This window comes from Osmerus eperlanus, chromosome 19 (assembly GCF_963692335.1).
Source record: "Osmerus eperlanus chromosome 19, fOsmEpe2.1, whole genome shotgun sequence".
NCBI classification, from domain to species: Eukaryota; Metazoa; Chordata; class Actinopteri; order Osmeriformes; family Osmeridae; genus Osmerus; species Osmerus eperlanus.
The window spans coordinates 14,220,398-14,226,418 of record NC_085036.1 but is presented as its reverse complement, the minus strand read 5'-3'; positions in this window follow the sequence as shown (position 1 = coordinate 14,226,418).

Here is a 6,021-nt window from a genome sequence, read left to right as displayed (position 1 = left end):
CACCTGTCCTCCTCCACCTCACCTCACCTCCACCTCTCCTCCACCTCACCTCCACCTCTCCTCCACCTCACTTCCACCTCTCCTCCACCTCACCTCCATCTCCCTTCACCTCCACCTTTTCCTCCACCTCTCCTTCACGTCACCTCCACCGCTAATAAATAATCTCAATCACTTACATTACGATTTTTACTTTGTTGCAATTGCCCAAAATGTCAGTCATATGGTGGTAAGGTATCTGTACGGTAGGCTCCAGCAGACTAGGACTGCAGGACACATGCAGGGATAAAGCCAGCTACCCTCAAAGGATTCACCTCACAGACCAGGGCAGTCGACTTAGTCACACAACAGGTGAGAGGCACAATTGAAGCTCAACCCAAAGCCTTCTCTTTCCTGGGTGAAATCCGATCCTCCTAGCAGGCATTCAACAGACACTGTCTTCATCCAGGACAACACACTGGGCCTAGTCCAGCCACACACCAGAGATGGCAAAGGTACACACATCCTTCACTCAAGTAGAAGTACAGATACTCATGTTTAAAAAGAAAAGAAAGATTGATCATGCCACCAAATACAGATTAAAATTAAAAAATTAAAAGATTTTTCAGAAAAATAAATAGTGAAGTAAAGTACTGATACCAGTCAAATCTACTTAAGTACTGGATAAGAGCGTCTGCTAAATGACTAAATGTAGTCAGTACAACATTTAGTCAGCAACAAAAAACAGCAACAAAAGTACAGCAACAAAAAACAAGTTTGTGTACTTAATTACTTCCCATCTCTAAAACAAAGTAACAACGGTGTAATTACAGTGTAACAACAGTGTAGTAACAGCATAATAACAGTGTAATAACTACATATTAACAGTGTCGTTATATCCCATCTCTGCCCCACACACTTTTCATGCAGTGAAAATTCATCCTCAGAGCAGATGAAACTTGTAAACGTGTGAAAGCCGGGTCAGCGTTCTCTTCAAGGAACGGGGAAGTACTCAGGTGCATGGCTGAAAGCTTTGCATTTTTTCTGTCAGCATAAAATCTTTTGCAGTTATGTCCTCGGGCCTTCAGTTAACTGCTACATGACAGGCTGCCTGAAAAATAACAAATTCAAAACACCAAAACAGGATTTTGAAAATGAGGAGACATGATACAGTCGGATATTAATTCTTAGGTCTGCTCGACAACGGAAACAGGTCGATAGAAAACACACCGTCTTTTGTTAATTACTGACAAACCATTAAGAGATTTTCTGTTCGATTTTGACAAGGATAAAGGTTTTCTGCTGGGTGAAAGCATCCCTAGGCCCATGGACACCCATGCAGAGGGCCATTGTAGGTTTTGTGGAGCATATCCAAATCGCTCTGGCTTGAACAGTACACACTGTACAGTTCGGTTCACTCGCTATCAATTATGTCATGTGAAAAGTGCAGCAAGGCAGCAACTCCATCGGAGACCTGACCTAAATCCAGGAGCCATGTGCTGGAACAGGGGCAGGGGAGGCAGGAACAATATCTAAATACGCTAGCTAGCGAGAAAGCCAGAGCAATCCCGCTCCCTGTTAGCGAGACAATAGAGCCCACTCATCCATAGAAGCGAAGCCACCGTGCAAGGCTTCGTATAAGAGGTTAGTTTACACATCGCCACTGCTCTGACACCTAAATGCCTGTTTAGATATAGACGTTAGAGACAAGGGGGAACATATGGTACTCGTTTTTTGTTTATTTAGAGAGACGGCGGTTTCAGTGAACAATGACTGTAAACCACAGAGACATTCATTCTTCTTTCAGATATTTCTTTTTTTTTGTAGCTGTGCCCTTGTTTTAAGTGTGTGCACAAAGGAAAGATTCATTTCTCTGGATTTAATATGATCATATCTTCATTTGGATCTCCTTTTAGGATGTTTTCTACCAGTATGGCTGGATTCATTTAGTCAAGGTTTTTTAGACTGTGTATGCCAGGCTTGGCTTTGTGTGTGTGTGCAAGAGAGAGAGAGAGAGAGAGACAGAGAGAGAAAGAGGGAGAGAGAGAATTTGAGTGGTGAAGTTGATTTGGTTAAGGCTAAGCAGTGCTATCCTACCATCTTAAGAGACAGCAGAGAGAACTGGTAATTTGAATATCATGCACAGTCATGGCTTTAGGATCTGGCCCACCGCCCGTTCCTGTCTGCCTACAAGGGGCCTGCAGGACTATTAATATAGCTGTATTAGTCATACACAAAATGTCATGGTGTGATCAAAGACCATGGCAATTTGAAAAGCACACACAGCATGTGTTGTCCAGGATCTTTCTCCACTGATCTGCTGCATTTCTGCAGCACATGGATGCCTCTGGAAACTACACTTCTATCTTCTTTTTTTTTTTTTTTTACCAAAGATTACCGTACTGTACATGGCAGAGAGTGAGGAGAGGCATAGCTCTGATGGGATGTTCCAGGGGGGAATCTCTGTTGTCTTATGATAATGTTTGTTTGTTTGTTCCAACCAAACAACATAGTGTGGAATATGGCCACAGTGCAGATCTGCTTTAAGTTAAAGCCTCTGCACATCAGTCGGCCACTGAGGGCAGGTCTCTCCCAGACACAAGCTGGGACCAGACCTGGTCAGAACAGACACGGTGGAGCAGATGGAGAGGGCTTGTGTCGACGGCGCTGGTGTATCTGTGTTTATGGTACATTATAAATCCCCTGACTATAAAATACACAACCAGGAAGTCAGATTCACTTTGCGTGGGACAGCCAACTACCATGTTATTTGTAGAATTTAAACAAACTGCAATTTACTCCAAATAGCATTCTGCTCTGAGTCGGCTAGAAACTAGTTCAGTGGTGGTCCCTCCAGGCTTTTAGCTGTGTGTACGTTGACAATGGAGACAGTGGCCTATTTACATCTAGAGTGTGTGTGATAAACCACAGCTTTATAACCTTGACATTTTCCCACTGTACAAATAATGTACATAAAAAAACATGAATGCAGTCATGTTCCAGGGCATAGTACACGTAGTAGTGAATGATAGACTGAAAAGCTGGCAATGGCAATAGCCTACTTTAAAGTACTGAAGTTAACATTTTACTTTAGGATTTTATGGTATGTGAGCTAAATCATTTGGATTGTCAAAACTAGGTAATAAGTTATCTTACCAAGTTGTTAGTTAAGTCCATACAACTCAATATTAAACTTGATGAGGAAAACTAATATCTTGAATGTTTTTACAATGTTATATCCTGGTTTACTGCAAAGGAATGTTATATCCAACACATCTGCTGATGCTTAGTTGTGACCCTTGACAGGCCACGGACTCAAAGCCACGCAATAAGCCCGTGCATTTCAATCAATTCCTCTCAGTAGAAGAACATTTGGTATCAATTAAAAAGCTTTTCATTGGATTGTGAGAGATTAAGTACAGTAGCTAAATGTCATACTTGTCACATGAAACGAACCCAAATGCTTATTTCTAAAAGGATAATGTAATTATCAAGTAGACGTTTTTGCAGATGGTAAATGTTGTCAAAATGAAAAGAAGGAAATATATCCAGAGGTAGACTGAGAAGAGTTTCATGTTGTGGTACTTTACTGCCATCATAGGTTAACTCAGCAAAAGGCATGAGAGAAAGTATCACAAAAAAAGTTAAAGGTCGTTTCAAAACTTAAAAACGTTTTTAGCGGAAACTTTTGATATTTCTAGAAACACACACGTGCACACACACACACGCGCACACACACTGTGAGGAGGATGTTTGGGAATGTCAGATTTCATATTGCCTTCCTTCTCTCGACAGGAGCCAAACAGCTCTGGCTTTAGACAAATAACCAGAATGTCAGTCAAAAAACTCTGTAAAAATAAAGGTTTATAAAGGGGAAAAGGGTTCATAGTAAGTAAGTGTATCTGTGCTTTTGCCAATTGGTGTTGGAGTCAAACCTTAAAAAATATGAAGGCAAATAACAAAAAAAATTACATTAGAAACAGGAAAACATGTTGACGGTTTAGTTAAGTTATTTAAGTTTTAAGCAAAATATGGATTGACTTGGACTGAACTTGAGAATGATCAAACTGACACTTAATTAAGTTGTTCTCAAGACCTGCTGGGGCCCCAGCAGGAAGGGTAGTTGTGTGTGTATGTATGTGTGTGGGTGTGCTCTTGTGTGTGTGTATGCGTGTGCGCTTGTGTGTGTGTGTATGCATGTGTGTGTGCGCTGTGTGTGTGTGTGTGTGTGTGTGTGTGTGTATGCGTGTGTGTGTGTAAATGTAAGAAATGCTGTCATAGTTTATCAGATACCTTGCCAACTGAGGTTTCTCCAGTTTGCTAGCCCCTGCTGTTTGTGCATTTTTCATGAACTTTCAAGAGCGTGAGCTAGTTGTGAGACGGCACGTTACATTCAACTTTAAACCCGTCTACAAAGAAAACGCTCTGCTGCCATCATGTAAACAGTGATAGTGTTTGAGTAAACAAACACCAATTACGTATAACATCATTTCCACCTCCTACAGGATGGCTGGAGCGCAGAGTATGTCTGTCACCTTGTGTTGTAAATTAGCTATCTATATACAGGAGCCAGAAATAACCTCTGTCTCAACACCAGGCAGATACAAGCAAACAGCCTCTTAGGAATCCAGACAATATCTTTTTTCCACCTTTGGTATTCCACAAGAACCACCGATTTTGATCGGGGGGTTATTGTTTCACTATGAACCGAACTTGAAAAAGCGTACATACCACTATCTTGAAGGATAACCTGAAAATCTGATATGCCAGGAAGAAACTGTGAATATCTTATTCGTTTTCTTCAGGAAGAGGAAATTTAAAACGGTGCCATGTTGAATGTTGTGTAACACTAGAGGAAGGCTCTCTAAAACCGTTCCATACACACATAGAACCCTTGTCAGGCTAGTAAGGTTTCACACTATACATCCTTTTTTCATTTGAGAAGTAATAATATTCCAAACAGCACTTTGGAATATTTTCAGCCATTTTTCTTCTCTCTGGTTCTCTACGGTTAAAATCAATCCTCAGCGTTTTTTGCTGAAAATTGAAACAAGCAATAAATAAGTGAACTACGGAACACAAAATGAAACTATTCAGTCTTAAAGTTCACAACGAGTTTCACACGCACACCCAGAGCACCTTGAAAGAGAACGTGTCCATTTATAAGTCACCTTTGACCTTATTAAAGTAAATGTTGGTAAAAATGCAAGTGACGCCCACTACAATGAAAACGCGCCCCAAAAGAGTTATGGAGCCCAGTTAAGTTCAAGCAGGTGTTGGACTCTGTGGTGTCAAGACAAAGCATGATCCATGATCCGTCCCAAATACGCCAGGATGCACTATCTCCTCCTAAAGCTCCTTATAAAAACCCTGCTGCCAAACAAACTCAAAGCTGAATAGTTGAAATTGTTGGCCATGAAGGCTCCATAAGACAGGTCACGTAGACTAAACCTTTGGCTAAAATCCTAGATCTGATTTTCCCTCGAACGTTGAATTTCTTTCTTCCCCAGATTCATTTTTCAACACAGTAGATTTCTCGTGCGGAAAAAGTGTGGTTCCGGAATGTTGAGGAGTTCTTCAGTCTTGGTTCTCGCCTCAAGATTCCAGCCCCATCAGGACCTGCCCTCCAGCACAGAGCACTCACTACCCAGAGCCCAGATCTGGGGGTGGACTGAAGGAAAATCGACATGTGGCTGAGATTAAGTGATATCATGTATCATACATGATGACTTTAGCAGGTCTGCCATTAGAGAGAGAGCATTACCCAGGAGATAACATCCGAACCAGGCCAGAACACTTCTGTTTTAGACAATTGAAAAAGGAAGCATTAATTCATATGAATATGAGTGTATCTGAATACATGGTGACCGTCTAATATTTGAACATGAATTATGCGACTCTCCTGAATCTTGGATGACTGAATGTGAGTATGTTTGACTTCTTTACGGTTGGAACGTCGGAGACTCAGCACCCTGCAGCCATGAACACTTCTAACATGCTTTCACATGGATATACAGTACAGGATCCAGGTGAAGGGCTATTTAC